Here is a 17,732-nt window from a genome sequence, read left to right as displayed (position 1 = left end):
GTGTGAGACCTGCTGCTGATCCTGCCCCCGTGTCTGTACCCTGGTAAAGGTGACTGTCCTATGCAATTACCAATCCTCTTCCCCCCCCTTCAAATACAGTCTTCTGTACAAAAACATGACAGAAACAGTAATTAACAGCAAAGTATTTTTAATAATCAACTAAACAGTTAGGGGATGAAACTGGGATTGGGGCTTGGGTGAGTCAGGAAGGGAAGGACTTCTCAAAATTTAGGGAATGAGAGCTTTTTGGTAATTGAGCACTCTGCAGGGGTGGCGCGACAGTTTTCACGGCTCCTGGCACCCCTCCTTCTTGTTATTTTGGGTGAGGGGGGTATGGGACTTTGTGGCGGGGGAGGGCGGTTGCAGATACACTGCAGGGGGGCTCTGTCCTCCTGCCTGCGGTCCTGCAGAACATCCACAAGGCGCCGGAGTGTGTCCATTTGCTCCCTCATTAGTCCAAGCAGCGTTTGAGTCGCCTGCTTTTCTTCCTCACGCCACCTCTCCTCCTGTTCGCTGTGTGAGCGCTGGTACAGAGAGAGGGTCTCCCTCCACTGGCTCTGCTGGTCCGCCTTGGCTCGGGAGCAGCCCATAAGTTCAGCGAACATCTCATCCCGTGTCTTTTTCTTTCACCACCTAATCTGCGCCAGCCTCTGTGAGGGGGATGCTAGGGCAGGTCGGGATACAGTCACAGCTGTGTGATGGGGAAAAGGGAGTGAATTCCTTACAAAGATACATTTTTGCAAACAATGAACACAGTCTAGTCTGTCTCTGTGAACAAGACCATGCACAGCACCTATCTCATGCGCACTCAGGTCAAGTTCGAATTTTCGGCCTTCGCTTTCATTAGCTGGGGTCTTGCACTGGAGATCAGACAAGCGGTTCAGGACAGCAGAATCTGTGGAGCAGCCAGGCATGGAAATCCATAGACTTTAGGCTGCTTAAAACTTAATGTATAGCAGTGCCCTCCTGCTGCAGGCAATCCGGAAAGCATAAACTCTGCCCCTGTTCCACCCCTTCACGGCTGTCCCCGGGAAAGATCCCTGTATGCTGCCCCTCTGCAGCCTCCACCACGTGGCTGTAAACCGACGCTTATTGTTATGCAAAGGAAAAGTGAAGCATTCCCAATACTAACATTACACTAATTCCCCTAATTAAATGCAGGAGTTGCCGAGCGAGATCACCCTGAAGAGGGTCACTGAGGCAGATAGAGAGCGCATGCTGTGTGAAAGCCAGCACAAACCGGGGCCTATGCTGCCATGCTTGTGGAGGCAATGCTCGCAGCATACCTGCTGATAGCCTGGCGCGGAAAAGTGTGCTACCACGGAGCACCCAATAAGGCAGCTCTCCCCAGGAACCTCATGCGTAGGCTTTTCGATTACCTCCAGGAGAGCTTCGTGGAGATCTCCCAAGAGGATTTCTGTTCTATCCCCATATACATTGACCTTCTTTTCACATAGTTAACATTCCTGTTCTTTCAAAAATAAATGTTTACATGTTTATAGCACTTACCGACTGATCCTTCCCCTGATTCAGGGTCCGGGTTAACGGCCGGGGAGGGTTGGTAGGGGATCTCAGTGAGGGTGATGAAGAGATCCTGGCTGTCGGGGAAATCAGCGCTGTAAGCGCTGTCGCCTGCCTCGTCCTCCTCAAACCCTTCCTCATCTTCCGCAACCGCGACATCGCCGAGGAACTGCCCGTCAACAGTATCCCATCTTCAGAGTCCATGGTCACTAGTGGGGCAGTGGTGGCAGACCCACCGAGAATGGCATGCAGTGCCTTGTAGAAGCGGCATGTCTGGGGGTGGGCTCCGGAGCGTCCGTTGGCCGCTTTGATTTTTTGGTAGCCTTGTCTCAGGTCCTTGATTTTTACGTGGAACTGTGTTGTATCCCGGCTGTATCCTCTGTCTGCCATGGCTTTGGAGACCTTCTCATAGGTCTTTGCATTCCGTTTTTTGGAGCGCAGCTCCAAAAGCACAGACTCATCGCCCCACACAGCAATCAGATCCAAGACTTCCCGGTCAGTCCATGCTGGGGCCCTCTTTCTATTCTGAGATTGTATGGATACCTCTACTGGAGAGCTCTGCATCGTTGCCAGTGCTGCTGAGCTCGCCCCGATGTCCAAACAGGAAATGAGATTCAAACTGGCCAGACAGGAAAAAGAATTCAAATTTTCCCGGGGCTTTTCCTATGTGGCTGGTCAGAGCATCTGAGCTCGGACTGCTGTCCAGAGCGTCAACAGAGTGGTGCACTGTGGGATAGCTCCCGGAGCTACTAAGGTCGATTTCCATCCACACATAACCTAATTCGACATAGACATGTCGAATTTAGCGCTACTCCCCTCGTCGGGGAGGAGTACAGAATTCGAACTAAAGAGCCCTCTAGGTCGAACTAATTAGCTTCCTGGTGTGGACGGGTGCACGGTTAAGTCGAATTAATGCTGCTAAATTCGACATAAACTCCTAGTGTAGACCAGGCCATAGACATTTTCTATTCTCCTCGTTGTAGGGAATTACATCAGGATAAGTCAAATCATTCGGATATTTACCTGCTCTGTCAAGCGCTGAAGGACCCAAACTGTAAATTAAAGTAAGAAACTATTTTTTTTCCTTTTTAAAACCCTCCTGTTACTGTTGTTATCCCAGCAATGCTACAGTTGTGCAGCGCTCTGTACCATGGCTGCTGTATTGACCATGTATGGATTCATAGAGTCCAAAGCCAGAAGGGAGCACAGTGGTCATCTACCTGACCTCCTGTATAACACAGGCCATAGAACTTCCCTGAAATATAGTCTGTATATACTGTAGGCAGCAGCTGCGCACCTAAGAAATTATTTAATCTCAGAGACTCAGGCAGTGAAATTGTTTTTGCTAATGTAATGCCTTAGCTTCCAAAAAGAATTGTACCATGGCTAACACCATACCATTTCTTCCATGCTCTACGAGCCAATATGTTCAGATAAACAGGATTTATAAGACTCGCTGTAATAGTGCCATCTGATTACTCACTTATGCTATTATGGAGTGTATGCCGGCAGACACAATGACAGAATCCTACAAATATCCATCAGCCATCTGTATGGCTGTATTGTCTGTTGGCTCAGGTACACAGTGCTAATGGCTGCCCCACAGGGACCTTCCCCATTGCAAATGCTGCTTTTATGTTGGCATCTCTGCTACTGTGCTTCAGTCACAGTGGCATGATGACTGCTTTTGTGATCATGCCATCCCAAATGCACCCACCCACCCACTGCTCCAGGCCTTCTGCCAATCTGGGAGCAACTTCACGCTGCTTCAGCCCCTTGGTTGCAAAGAGCAGTAACAACCAAGGCCAACACCAACAATGGTAGGGGACATTTTTAAAATGTATAATGAGGAGTAAGGTACCTCCCAACAGGAAACCAACAGATCATAACTCATTAGTCTGATATGGCAACTGTGTGTGTGTGTGTGAGACAGAGAGCGAGAGAGAGCGAGAGAGAGAACTCACCAAAACCAAAAACCTTCAGCCAGGAAGAAAGCTTTGGCCTCCATTAAGTAAGGGACATCTAGGAAACAAACAAAACTTCTTCAGGATGGGAGCTCCTGGGAACAACTTTATCCAATGAAACTGATGTCAAATGAAACAAAAGGTTGCCCCAAGTAGAATGTTGAGGGCAGGGGTGGCTCTAGGAATCTGGCCACCACAAGCACGGTGGCATGCCGTGGGGGGCGCGCTGCCGGTCGCCGGTCCCGCGGCTCCGGGGGACCTCTTGCAGACGTGCCTGAGGAGGGTGCGCTGGTCCCGCAGCTCGGGTGGACCATCTGCAGTCATGCCTGCAGGAGTTCCGCTGTTCCTGGGGCTCCAGTGGACCTCCCGCAGGCATGACTGCAGGAGGTCCGCCGGAGCCGCCTGCTGCCCTGCCAGCAAAATGCCGCCCCACGCGCATGCTTGGCGCGCTGGGGTCTGGAGCCGGCCCTGGTTGAGGGTGTTAGGGGGCTTATCCCTTCACCCTCCCATTTCCTGTTCCTTCTCGCATGAACAGAAAGAAGCAATACCCAAAGTCCAAAAGTGCAAACAATTTGATGTTTATTGGGTTGAACTTCCAGCAAGCATGATTCCCATTTCCTTCCTCCATGTCCCACTTCCCAGCTTTGACACCACAGAGCCTTGCCTGTGTCCCTGTCCCCATTCCCTATTATCATTCCACCCACTTAGCAAAACATGATTCCAGTTCCTGCCCCACACTTCCTGATTGACTGCAGACTATGTCGTAAAACTTGAGTTCTGCTTAGCTATACCTTACCCAATCATTTTACTGAAATTTAATTAACCAATCCTAACATACTATAACATGGTTATTTAACAAATTTTATCCCACCACCTTAATTGGTTTACACCCAACAAAATTAATTATACAGCAGACAGAAACAATCACAGAACCAGACAGAGATTATACAGACAAACAATAGGGAAGTGGGGACTACAGTGATAGAACAACAAAGAAATGAAGATTTCACATACCAGCTATTGATAAGTGAGTTCTTGCCACACAGGATGCTATCAAACTAATTTTTCATCCGACGAAGTGGGTATTCACCCACGAAAGCTTATGCTTCAATACGTCTGTTAGTCTATAAGGTGCCACAGGACTCTTTGTCACTTTTTAAGTTTTCTTTAAGTCTTTTAGGCTCTTCCTTTTCTCTGGAGGTGATAGATTGGGTCACATTTTCAACAGCCCCAAACTGCCTTACTTCAGTGTGACTAGTGAGGACGTGACCGTTCGCTTCCCAGCTTGTGGCTGCCCCTGCTGTTTAGCCAAAGGCCTTAGCCTAAGAACAGGGCCTTAGACTATCATTGTGAGAGAAGGCCTATAAACAGGCAGACTGATTTTGATTTTTGTTTTGTACCTCTATAACTAGCTAAGTGATAAGAATACACCTAAATTCCTAAAGTATAGGCCTTTGCAGACAGGCCTGAATATCTATATCCTAACTCTTAACTTTATAATATTTGTAAAGTGGATCAGTCATGAGAGCCTGAAACTCCTCATGCTGAGATCTACAGTCATTGTAAATAGGAAATTAATCTTCCATGTAAGCAAATGGAGCTACCATTAACAGAGTGGTTCAAAAGAAGCTTTCGTCAATGTGGTTAGGATGGCAATACTATTCCATAACACGGTGGGGGGCTGGTTGATGGGGTGTCAGTGTGTCAATCCCCACATGAATCAGATGATATGGGGCTGCAGAAATACTTTGTCTAGTTGATGACAGGCTGAAATAGCAGGTTTAGCTAAGTCTGCTTAATAACACTGGCAGGCAGTTGGCCAGTAGAGGAGCTGCAATGGTGAGAGATAGTAAGAACAATTTCACTTAGGGAAATGCCACCCTTGTCTAGTGTATGTAGGGTGACCAGACAGCAAGTGTGAAAAATCGGGATGGGGGTGGGGGGTAATAGGAGCCTATATAAGAAAAAGACCCAAAAATTAGGACTGTCCCCATAAAATCGGCACATCTGGTCACCCTGAGTTTATGGTCAAGCTCAGAGAAAACAGGAGGGGCAGCAGGGGGCGAGGGACCCACAAACTGGCAAAACAGAGCCCATCCCTGAATCGTGAATGTTCAATACTAAGTATCCCACAGACAGTGGCTTGTTGTTTGCAGAATCCTAAGTAAAAATGGTTCAGCAAGAGAGAACAGGCTCCCTCCAGTCACAAAACTGTAACATCTTCCAGTGCAGCAGCATTTTCATTATTCCCCAGTCAGATTCCTTTCCCTCCCTTTCTTTCCCCTCCCTCTACCCCTTGTTTATACTCAAGTTTCTTTATTAGGGGAAGTCCAAGTATCTCTGCTCAGGGAATGGAATTTGGGAACTTTGCCTTAGAATAACATCATCTCTGGAACGAAGGATCAGGGAGAGCTACAGAGGTATGTGGATTGAAATCCACATACAAGATCATGTGGTCCTCAGCATCCACTACTACAGCTCTGTGATTTTATTCTAAGAAAAAAGGCATCTTTCTAGCACTGGTACCCACCAAGGGAACTAGATAGACTGAAGTGCTCATTTTCCTCTCTGTTTATCTGTCTCCTACAGGCTTACTAATGGTCATCTCACAGCTGCTTGTTACAAAAATCTCTTTTCTGCCGTCAGAACCAAACAGACCCTGACTGTGTTGGACCTGTCAATGAACAATCTGGGAGAGCTGGAAGCGAGGCTGCTGTGTGAGGGACTGAAAGGTTCATGTTGCAAACTGCAGAGACTGGTGTAAGTACAGAACTCAGCAGGGCTGATGGTGTGTCATGTCAGCTCCCAGCAGGTACATAGAGAGGCTGAAAGCTGAGTGTCCCTCCACTGGGCATGGCTCAGTCCATAGAATGCTAGTATGTGGGTTGTTGGTGTGTTGGGACAGTTAAGGTTCTGTTGTTGCGGTGATGTATTTTAACTTTGTATGCCCTGGTTTTCAGATGTTCAAATATAGCCACTCTCTGTGTTCTTGAAGGGCCTAACACAATCTTAACTCTGCACTGATGAAGTTTTGGGGGCATTTAATTTCCTTGTTTTTTTCAGAATAATTTCTCAGCACTCCCATGTTCCACAGCCCAGCTCTCCCCTCCACGGCTCCTGCCTCCTCGGCAGTGACTAACCCAGCCACAGTGTGCGCTGGCTCCATGTTGTTCTCTTCACTGCCCTGCATCATTTCCTCATCTCCCATCACTCTGGCTGTCCAGCTCAGCCTGGTTCCCCATCCTCAGAGAGATGGGCACAGGGAAGCCCTGCAGGTTGATGAGCCAGGTAGAGGATGCCAGAACAGTGCAAGGACTAGCATGGAGTCATTGGGGACAATTTTTAAATGGGGACAGGCACAAGAGGCATGGATGTAGGAGGTTTTGTGGGCAGAGCTGAAGCCCCCACTACATGCCTTCACTACTGCACGATTCTGACCCACCTGCCCTCCCCACACTCCCCTGCACTGCTCTGACCCACCCTTTCTCTTAGGAGTAGTGTGGGGAAGATCTCTTTGGCAACATGCTCCCATTCATTGATGGATCAGAGCCTGCTCCTATCCCTGCAGAGCTTCCAGCACAGGACTCACAGCCAGGTGCCACTTTCCTGGAAGTCCGTGCAGTGCACACATTGGAGCGGCAGTGCAGGAAAATCAATTTGCTTCCTCATCCATATGGAGAAGCATGTGGCCAGTGCCTTGTGGAAGTTAACCACCCCAATTTCTACTGATGGTGGCTAATGCGTTCAGTTTTGGAAAATCTGGGGCTGTTGTGACAGAGGGGTGCATGGGTGCTGTTGCCTGGGATCATAAAGGTGGGCAATGTGCAGGAGGTAACTGATGGCTTTGAATGCTTGGGGTACCCAAATTGCACTGGGGCCATTGATTGGACTCCTGTGTCATGGACTGGATCCCTGCACAAGGCTTCTGAGTTTATCAGTAGGAAGAGGTATTTCTTCATGGCCTGACAAGACCTGGTGGATCAGTGTGGCAGATTCACTAATATTAATGTGAGGGGATCTGGAAAAGTCCATGACGCTCTGGTCTTAAGACTCTCTCCTATTTTAGGCAGTGTGAAATAGGAATTGTCTCCAAACAGCACGGTGGACATTGCTGGTGTGGTGATGCCAGCTGTCATCTGGGGAGGCCAGATCTAGTTTCTGCATCCCTGGCCTATGAAGTTTTTCATTGGACAATCGGACAGGAGAAACGAGCTGTTTAACGTCAGCAGCTGCAAAATGTCTCGAGTGGGCATTTGAAATGCTGAAAGGAAGGTGGAGGTGTCCTGTGACGTGGGTCCTTAAGCCGTTGAGAGAGATCTGCCTAGTGTTACTGGTGCTTGTGTTTTGCACAACATGTGCAAGAGCCTGGCTGATGGGTGGGAGGCAGAGGTAGGCAGATTTTCAGCCTGTTTTGAACAACCTGAGAAGATGATACATCGGCTAGAAACAATCATCATGAGAACCAGGGTCAAGAAAGCCTTCTACTCATATTCTGGAAAATGGGCAGCGCGGGGTAGTAACTGTGCCCTGGTACATGTTATGGTTTGTGTTTTCCATGCACTGATGTCTAGTTGGCAGCTGGTATCAAACTGGTCCTGGGGCCAGTTTGTTCAACATCTTCATTAATGATCTGCATGATGGGATGGATTGCACCCTCAGCAAGTTTGCAGATGACACTAAGCTGCGGGGAGAGATAGATATGCTGGAGGGTAGGGATGGGGTCCAGAGTGACCTAGACAAATTGGAGGATTGGGCCAAAAGAAATCTGATGAGGTTCAACAAGGACAATTGCAGAGTCCTGCACTTAGGATGGAAGAATCCCATGCAATGGTACAGGCTGGGGACTGACTGGCTAAGCGACAGTTCAGCAGAAAAGGACCTGGGAATTACAGTGGATGGGCGAGAAGCTGGGTATGAGTCAGCAGTGTGCCCTTGCTCTCAAGAAGGCCAATGACATATTGAGCTGCATTAGTAAGAGCTTTGCCAGAAGATCGAGGGAAGTGATTATTCCCATTTATTCAGCACTGGTGAGGCCACATATGGAGTATTGCGTCCCGTTTTCAGCCCCCAACTACAGAAAGGATCTGGACAAGAGGCCCCAGAAGCCCCAGGATCCTAAATCCCTCAGAAACAGTGCAAAGGCTTTGAGGAGTGAAGGGAAATGAAGGCGCTGAGGGAGAAAGCAGCCTGGGGGTGAACCTGGAGGTTTGTTGGGTGTGAATGAGAGAAATATGGAAATGGGGGGGGGTGACTGGGGGAGGAATTGTTAGGGAGTTGGGAACCTCTTCCATGCAGACCCTGACTGACCCCTAGCCTCTCCCATTCAATCAGGCACATCTGCCCCTCCCTGTGTGTCCCTGAATCCCACTGTCCCCATCGCCATGTGCCCCTGCAGCCTCCCTCCATTCAGTCCCTGGCTCAGTGCTCTCACCCCACTAGCTCCTGACCCCAGCCCCAGTCTCTCCCTCCCTAGCCCCTCTGAACCTCAGTCTGCGACCTCACCCAGCAGCCCCATGTGCCCCACTCTGTGCCCCCATATCCCATGCCTCCTATCCTAGCTCTCCAGGCAGGGTGCTGTGATGGACACAGCTGCTGCTAGCTGTTGCTGAGGATCAGCCACTGCTGTCTGTTTTGGTGCCACAGCGGCCTCTGGTGGGAAAAAGTCAGAACTGCAGCACTTCTTGGGCAGAATGTATTTTCTGCGCAGAAAAAAATTCTATGCCAGACATCCAGACATCAATTCTGCACGTGTGCAGTGGCACAGGATTCCCTCCAGGAGTAATATATTTATCCATTAAAAAATCACGACTATATTGCGTTTTGGCGATTCCACATTAAGGGCCAGATGCTCAGCTGATATCAATCAGTAAAGCTCCAGTGACTTCAGAGGAGATTCAGTGACACCAGCTGACGGTCTGGCCTTGAGCATCACTGGAAATTTGGCTGAGATTTCTTAAGGGAAGTCATTTGGCATCTCTCTGTCTCTCCTTTGCATTTTATTCTTGTACATAACATACACAACACATCTGGGCCCATTCTCGCCATCCTGTTAGTTCTTCCAAAATTCACTGTGATTTAGATCCTAAGCTTCTGAATTGTTCCCCAGCCACATTCTTCCATATCATTTTATGACAGTCCAATGTACCAGACTTTTCCACAAACACCAAATCCTTTTTCACTGTTCATTGCATTGGTGCCTTGTCTTCTGACTTCGTTGTTAAAATCTGGCTAATAAAACTTCACTACTGCTGGTGCAATTCCTTGAACGTTAACAACAGACACTGGCATTTTTACTGAGAGCAGGGTTAGGGGACATAGTGGTTAATAATGCTGACAGAAAGTCTGCCACCAGTAGCAATGCAATGGCGAAAGATTGTAACAACAATTTCACTGTAGGTCCAGTCTGTGAGATTGGGCTTCCTAGGGCAGTGGTTCTCAACCAGCAGTACAGAGCCCTCTGGCAAGCAGGTTTCAGGGGGTCTGCCAAGCATGGCTGGCATTAGATTCGCTAGGGCCCAGGGAAGAAAGCTGCCCTGCCACATGGGGCTGCTGCCTAGGCCCTCAAACCCACCACCCGGGGTTGAAGCCAAAGCCTGAGCAACTTAGCTTTGCGGTGTCATCTGTGGCATGGGGCCCCAGGCAACTGCACTGCTTGAGATCCCCATAACACTGGACCTGGCTCTTATATGCAGCAAACTGGTTGTTGTGACACAGCTGAGCCATGGAATTTTTATAGCATGGTGGGGGGGGGGGGAGGGAGGGAAGAAAAAGGTTGAGAACCGCTGCTCTAGGGTAATTCCATCCTTTTTTAGCATGTGAGATCAACACTGGGAAAACTGAAGGGGGTGGGGAGCAGCCTTCTGACTTGGCAAAACTGAGCCCATCCCTGAATTCTGAATGTTCTGTACTAAGTATTCCTTAGCGGTTTGGTTGTTTGACACCGAAGTAGAAATGGGGCAGAAATGGATGAAGAACATGCTCACCCCATCCATGAAAATAAAATATACTTTCCAATGCAGCAGCATTTTCACTATTTCCTAATGAAATTCATTTATTTTTTTAACGTTCTTCTGACCACCTATTTATAATACAGTTTCTATATTAAGGAAAGCCCAAGTGTTTATGTTCAGGAGATGGAGTTTGGGAACTCTGCCTTAGAATAACATTCATGCATGCAGACAAGGTTTTTGAAATGCCTGTGAACTAAAATGCACACATGGTCATGTGATCCTCAGCATCTACTACCACCGTGCTATGATCATATTCCCAGAATAAAGGGATAATTCTAGTACCGCTGAAGGAACTGGGCAGACAGATGTGTGCTCATTTTCCTTTGTGTTCCTGTCTCCTGCAGGCTTTCTCAATGTTATCTCACAGCTGCTTGTTGTGGGGACTTGTCCTCTGTTCTCAGTACCAAACCATCCCTGACTGAGCTGGACCTCACACAGAACAAACTGGAAGATTCAGGAATGAAGCTGCTGTGTGTAGGACTGACCCATCTGAACTGCAAACTGCAGAAACTGGGGTGAGGATTTCCAAGTTTAATTTCTGTAAAGAGCTCAGCAAGGTGTGAGGCTGGTGTGTGATATCAGCTCTCTTCAGGTATCTGGAGAGGCTGAAAGCTGAGGGCTTGGCTGCACTTACTGTGCTACAGTTTCAATGCTGAGTGAAGACGCTACCTATGCAAACTGAAGAACTTCTCCCATCGACATAGGCACTCCACCTCCCTGAGAGGCTTTACTAACGAATGACTTTGCCAACAATTTCACTCTAGATTCAGCCTCTGAGACTGGGCACCCTAGGGAAATTCCAGCCTTTAGTAGTATGAGGTCAGGACTAGGAGAAATTGAAGAGGGAGGCGGGAATTGATAGTTGGCAAAACTGGGCCCATCCCTCAATCCTGATTGTTGAATACTTAGTAGATCCTAGAGGGTTGGTTGTATGAGACCTGATTGAAGAACATCCAAGAAACTAAAACATAACTTCCAGTGCAGCATTTGCGTTATTTCTCTGGGAGATTTTCCTTTCCTTTTTTTATGACTCCTCATTCATCATAATTTTTTTCTTAGGGGAAGCCTAAGTGTTTATTTTCAGGAGATGGAGTTTCGGAACTTTGCTTTGAATTCATATGAGGAAAACAGGATTGGTGAGAGTTACAGGTGCTCGTGGATTGAAACCACACATGGGTTATGTCTCCCTACAAGTTAGGGGTGTGATTCCCAGTTTACGTACACATACTCACACTAGCTCAATGAGGGCGAGTATAAATAGTGGTGTAGCTGCCGTAACATGGGCAGTAGTAAGCACACTGAGCACAAACCCTCTGGAACCTCCGGGACATGTACTTGTCACAGCTAAGTTGTGCCACCACTGCCTGTCCTACCAGCAGCTACACTACCATTTACACTCACAGTAGTTCTCATGGAGCTACTGCAAGCACATGTACATTAATTGGGAATCGCACCATGGTCATGTGATCCTCAACAGCCACTACTATGGCTCTGTGATTTTATTCCCCAAAAAACTGAATCTTTCTAGAAACCCACTGAGGGAACTGGACAGACAGACAGAAGTGCTCATTTCCATCTCTGTTTATTTGTCTCCTGTAGGCTGATGAATTGTGGTCTGTCAGCCAGTTCCTGTGGGGATCAGTGTCAAACCGACCCTGACTGAATTGGATCTTGCACTGAACAATCTGGGAGAAGCAGAGGGAATGAAGCATCTGTGTGAGGGGCTGAAACATCCCGACTGCAAACTGCAGAAACTCCGGTGAGCATTTACAGGTTTCCTTTCTGTAAAGAACTTCGCTGGGTATGAGGATGGTGTGTGATGTCAGCTCCCTGCAGGTACAGGGAGAGGCTGGAAGCTGAGTGCCCCTACAGTCCTTGATCTGGCAATGGGTCCCAACATCCCAATGCCCCCTCATGTTTGGAGAGTGGAAGATAAAGATGGGCCCACACTGGAGTTATAGTTCAAAACCCCTGAAAATGAGGAATAAGTGATTTCCATTAGATTATAATTCTATTTTTTTTAAATACAATCTCATCCTCTTAGACGTAGAGTACAGCCCAGCTTAAACACCAGCGTAATCATCTTTAAATATGTTTACATTTATTTAGTTTAAAAATGAATAAAAGAACAAGAGGCTACAGAAGTTCCAGGAGCCTACATCTCCCAGCTGTCTGCCTGTGGGAGGGATTCTGTCTCAGGGAGTGTGACGATGCGGTTCTGCTGGGACCCAATTCAGAGTGCCAATTCAAGACAAATCGCTTAAAACAGGGCAGTTACAGTCCAAGGCCGGGGTATTTCCACCTCTAAGGCAAACCAAACCAGCCAGACAAAGAGGACTTTGGTCTCACCCCACAAGTCACACAAGCAATTCCCTTAGTCACTCCAGTTTCCCAGTATCACCACCAGTGCCACTCATCCTGGGGATGAATGGTTATAAAAACCAACACCCCAGTAAAGGAAAAAGATTTTCTTGATCCCAAAGAATCAAGCCCCAGACCCAGGTCAATATACAAATCCGATCTTACCCACAAATCACGCTGTTGACAGTCCTTTAGAATCTAAAATCTAAAGGCTTATTCATAAAAGGAAAAAGATATAGATGAGAGCTAGAATTGGTTAAATGAAATCAATTACATGCAGTAATGGCAAAGTTCTTAGTTCAGGCTTGTAGCAGTGATGGAATAAACTGCAGGTTCAAATCAAGTCTCTGGAGTACATCCCCCAGTTTATTTCCAGCACTCCGGTGTATCAGACCTTTGTCACCTGCTGTTCAAAGAGAACTAAAACCTTTCGTTAAATGAAGCCCTCTCACTCGGGAAGAGAATTTGACAGAGAACTGGAGGAGGTGGTGGCTGCACTTCCAGATGTTCCTGGAAGCAAATGTCCTTACAGAAAAAACAGTGAGAGCGACCTCCTCTGTGCTGCTGCATGTAGGATTCATAGGGGGACCAGGTGGATGATTTTTCCTCCCAGAATCCTATTGCTCTGTGACCTCCAACTGGGGGAGAGTGAGCTGGCAAACAGGGCTTAGGTGTGCCTCTGTTCTCTGGCAGGGGAATCTGGGCAGTGGAAGCTGATCTGTGGCTATGACCAAGAAGAGAGGGCTTGATTCTTTTGTCTGGGGCTGGGACAGGGGAGTCTACTGATGGGCAAGTTTGCACTTTTGCTCTGGAAGGTTGTGACCCTCAGCAGCTCTGTTTTCACACCCTACGTAGTGCAATAATATTTATGCAAAATATGCTTTGTGAACTACCATATGAACACTACAACATGCTGGTTATTAATATCATTAAATGAATGTGTTAATGTTATATGTGAAGCTCTGAATCCCGCCGTAGGATGTTACTAACATTTGTTTGGCCCAGACAATCTGGGGAGTGGGTAAATAGGTTTTTTCCAGACAGATGAAAGGCCAGTGTCCCCATCCATCCAGGTGCAGTCACAGATAATTGGCAATCACAGTCCAGTAGCCATTCACTGGCATATTGGAGGCTGCAGGGACAGATCAATTTGTATTGTAGAAAGCACCAGTGGAGAAGAAACCAGCATGGAACCTTCTCCACCACATTCCTTGCTGTGAAGAACTTTGAGTGGAGACATTTCAAATGTTCACTGGATTATAAAAGAGAGGGGGCAAAGAACCATAAGTTGTCTTTCACCTAAGACGACATAGGAACCAAGCACTTTGTACTCGGTGGGAGTTCATGACCAGGGGGTTGGTCGGTCATCGTGCTGGAAGGAAGTGCGGGAAGAATCTTAGCTTGTAGTTTTGTTAAATCTTAGTCACTAGAAAGTGTTTTTCATTTGTAACCATTTTGTGTTTATCCTCTATACCTGAATCACTTAAAACCTATCTTTTTTCATTAACTTTTTGATTTAAAAACAAAACAAGTTTATTTAATCTAAACTGGCCCAAAGCTGTTTGAAATTTAATTGAAATGATTCTTAATTCCAGTTAAAGTAATCAGCTGTACTTTTGGAAGGGCAGGGGCCGGGGCTGGGAGTTCTGCTCCTTTCCCCACTGCCCCTCCCAGCGGAGAAAGGAGCAGAACTCCTGGACCCTCCTCTTGCCCTTCCATGGAGCTGAAGCTCCATCTGTGTGCCACAGCAACAGCCCCACCAGAGGAGAGAGCTGGGGGGCAGGGTTGGGGGTTCTGCTCCTTTCCCTGCTGGGAGGGGCAGCAGGGAAAGGAGCAGGATGCTGGCAGCTCCTGTGGCAGCTGTACCACCAGCCTCCAGCCCTCCCCCCCCACAAACTCCATCTCCAGTGCAGCAGGAGGAGGACAGAGTCCCAGCTAACATGGGGTGGATGCGGGGAGTGGACTGGGAGAGCGTGGGGGCTCTGGGCTGGGGGCAGGGTGGTGAGCAGTCACATGGAGGGTCACGTGCCCCCTTTAGCTGATGCCCCCCCGCAGACTGGTAAGACATGGAATTTACTTGCACCACTACCTTGTGCGGTTCAGGCAGGGCCCATGGTGACACAGCCCCTCACTGCTCAGGATTGCATCCCTGAACACGGCAAAGACGTTGCACTTTTCTCAAAAGATTTTCAGGTGTGTTTGAGACCCACATGTCTCAGACTGGGGCAGCCACTTCAGCAGTGGCTGCTGGTTCTCAGCTCACTGCTACATGTGGGATTGGAAGTTGGCAACACATCCCAGTGAGAGCATTAAGCAAACTGCTGTGAATAGTCAGTCACAGATTTCAAAGTTAGTGATCCATGTGAGACTACCGCTTGGGAAAGGCACTCCCAGAACTGCAAGGTGAGGCCTGTATGTTATGGACCTGGGGGCTGCCAAGTGCCATGTATCTCATGTGACATTCATGAATTTGACAAACCTGTCACTCCTGCCCACATTTCAGCTGGAATCTCATGCGTGCAGATAAGAAGGAAGCAGGAACTGTAATTCCTGCTGCCAAGAGCTATGGGTCACTATTGCTTCATATTTTTGGAAGCAGGAACAAGGGAAGTAAATGTGCTATAAAACAACAAGGAGTCTAGTGGCACCTTAAAGACTAACAGATTTATTTGGGCATAAACTTTCGTGAGTAAAACACCACTTCTTCAGATGCAGCTTCTTCAGATAAATGTGCTATGTTACCCGTTGTGGATTGTGTTTTCAATGCACTGATGCACACAAGGTATGAAATGTAAACCTGATGTGTGTGCTGTTATGAGATGTTTTCCTTGGGGAAATGCCCTGGTTTTCTGACATTTGGGGTTTGCCCCTCCAGTTCCAGATGGGGCAAGAGAACTGTAACTGAGTGTTTCCTGGGTATGTGACATTTGCCTCTGAGTTTGTGCCCCTCCACATTCTGGAAGGTGCCATGCTGGGCAGCAATCGGAGCTGGATATTGTCAGAGATCAGAAAGGCTGGTCTGGCATTTAGATCTGATCATGGACAGGCCCAGGCTCAGTCTGACCATCTCTGGGAAAGAGCTCCCCATCCAGGGTGCGAGAATGCTCTGCCTGTGCCCCTGGGAGTCTGACCTGGGCTTTGTTAGCTGTAGTGCCCTGGGCTATGTAGACAGGGTGGTGGATCATGGTGGATGAACAGTCTGAGACAGCCATGGCCTGAACTATTACAAGTCTTGTAAATTAGGGCTACTGCTAGGGTTTCTAATTAAATCTTGAAATGCAGAGGGGTTTGGTGGAGTTTGAGAGCAATGGTGGGATTTGTTATCCTCAAATAAATACACTGATGTATACTCTATGAGCTGTAGTTTTTCATGTGACATTTTCTTTCTGCCCCAGGAAGAGTGAATTCCAGTCTCTCAAACAGAGAGATTCAGAAGTGACATAACTTCGTGAAGGGCTGAAAGATCCCAACTGTAAAATACAGAGATCTTCCTTTTCCATACCAATCTATGTATATTTTTGTCCACTGCTAAATTGTAAAGCCTTAGATTGTGTCAAGCCGCACATGGCCAGTGCTTCTTGGTTTGCACGCTAATTAGGGTGACCAGATCACCCAGGTCAAATATCGGGACGCGGGGGGGCGGGGCGGGGGCAGAGGGGGAAAAATGGCGGCAGAGCAAAAAAAAAATCCCCCACCCCCGATTCCTCCTCCCTCCGCAAGCGCTGGAGGGAGGCCCGGGAGACTCAGGGGAGCACGGGGCCGGGGTGAGTGTGAGTCCAGCCTGGCCCCGAGCAGGCAGGACTCAGGCGCGGTATCTGGAGGGAGAGTATGGGGTGGCCTGCGGGGCCAGGCAGCGGCTGTTCTCCCCACCTGGGCAGCAGGACTCGGGAGCAGCCGCTGCTGCAGCTCCCACTGCCGCGGGGGGAGGAAGCGGCCGCTGGCCAAGCTTGGCAGCTGCGGCTCTGGCGCCCACGAACCCCCCGAGCCCGGGCCTGCTGCGGGGACCCAGCGCGCATGCTGCGCATACCCAGCCCCTGGCCACTCGCGTCTGGGCTGGCTGCCCAGCTGGTGCAATGCCGCGGGCGGCCCTGGAGTGGGGGCAGCAGGCCCCAGCCCCCCGCATCCCGCTCAGGTCCTGCAGGGGAATGAACAGGACTGGGCTGCCGATGCCTCCGCTGCAGGATTGCACCAGCCGGGCAGCCAGCCCAGACGTGACTGGCCAGGGGCTGAGCGCAGTGTGTGCACTGCCCCGCAGCAGGCCCGGGCTCGGGGGGTTCGGGCCTGGGCACCAAAGCCGCAGCCGCCGAGCGCCATGTGCTTGGCCACTTCCTCCCCCTGCGGCAGTGGGAGCTGCAGCAGCGGCTGCTCCCGAGTCCCCTGCCCAGGTGGGAAAACAGCCGCCACCTAGCCCCACGGGCCGCCCCCCTACTCTCCCTCCAGGTACCGCGCCCAAGTCCTGTCTGCTCGGGGCCAGGCCAGACTCACACTCACCCCAGCCCCGCACTCCCCTGAGTCTCCTGGGCATGGCATGCTTGGAAAGAGGCGGGGATTTGGGGAGGGAGACAATGGGGCAGTGAGGGGGCGGGGATGGGGGCGAGGATTTGGGGAAGGATCCAATGCGGGAAGGAGGGGGCGGAGTCGGGGCAGGGGAGGGCGCGAGCCCTTCGGGCTCCGGAGCCTTTGCTTGTTTGTCCAGTGTCCCGACCTAACATTGGTCGGGACGCGGGACAAACAAGCAAATATCGGGACAGTCCCAATAAAAACGGGACCTCTGGTCACCCTAACGCTAATGGCTAGATCCTCAGCTGGTGCAAATCACCAAAATTCCACTGACTTCAAAATAGGGTTCACAGGTTTACACTAGCTTAGGGTCTGG

General features: G+C 49.2%; 2 pseudogenes; both read left to right on the top strand.

Annotated features, from left to right (window-relative positions):
• LOC120403834 overlaps positions 1-17,732 on the top strand; it is a 282,366-nt pseudogene that overhangs the window by 115,407 nt on the left and 149,227 nt on the right.
• Positions 1-17,732, top strand: part of LOC120403024 — a 48,987-nt pseudogene that overhangs the window by 11,712 nt on the left and 19,543 nt on the right.

Source organism: Mauremys reevesii, linkage group 4, assembly GCF_016161935.1.
Source record: "Mauremys reevesii isolate NIE-2019 linkage group 4, ASM1616193v1, whole genome shotgun sequence".
NCBI lineage: Eukaryota > Metazoa > Chordata > Testudines > Geoemydidae > Mauremys > Mauremys reevesii.
This window is presented reverse-complemented; position numbering and strand designations above follow the sequence as displayed.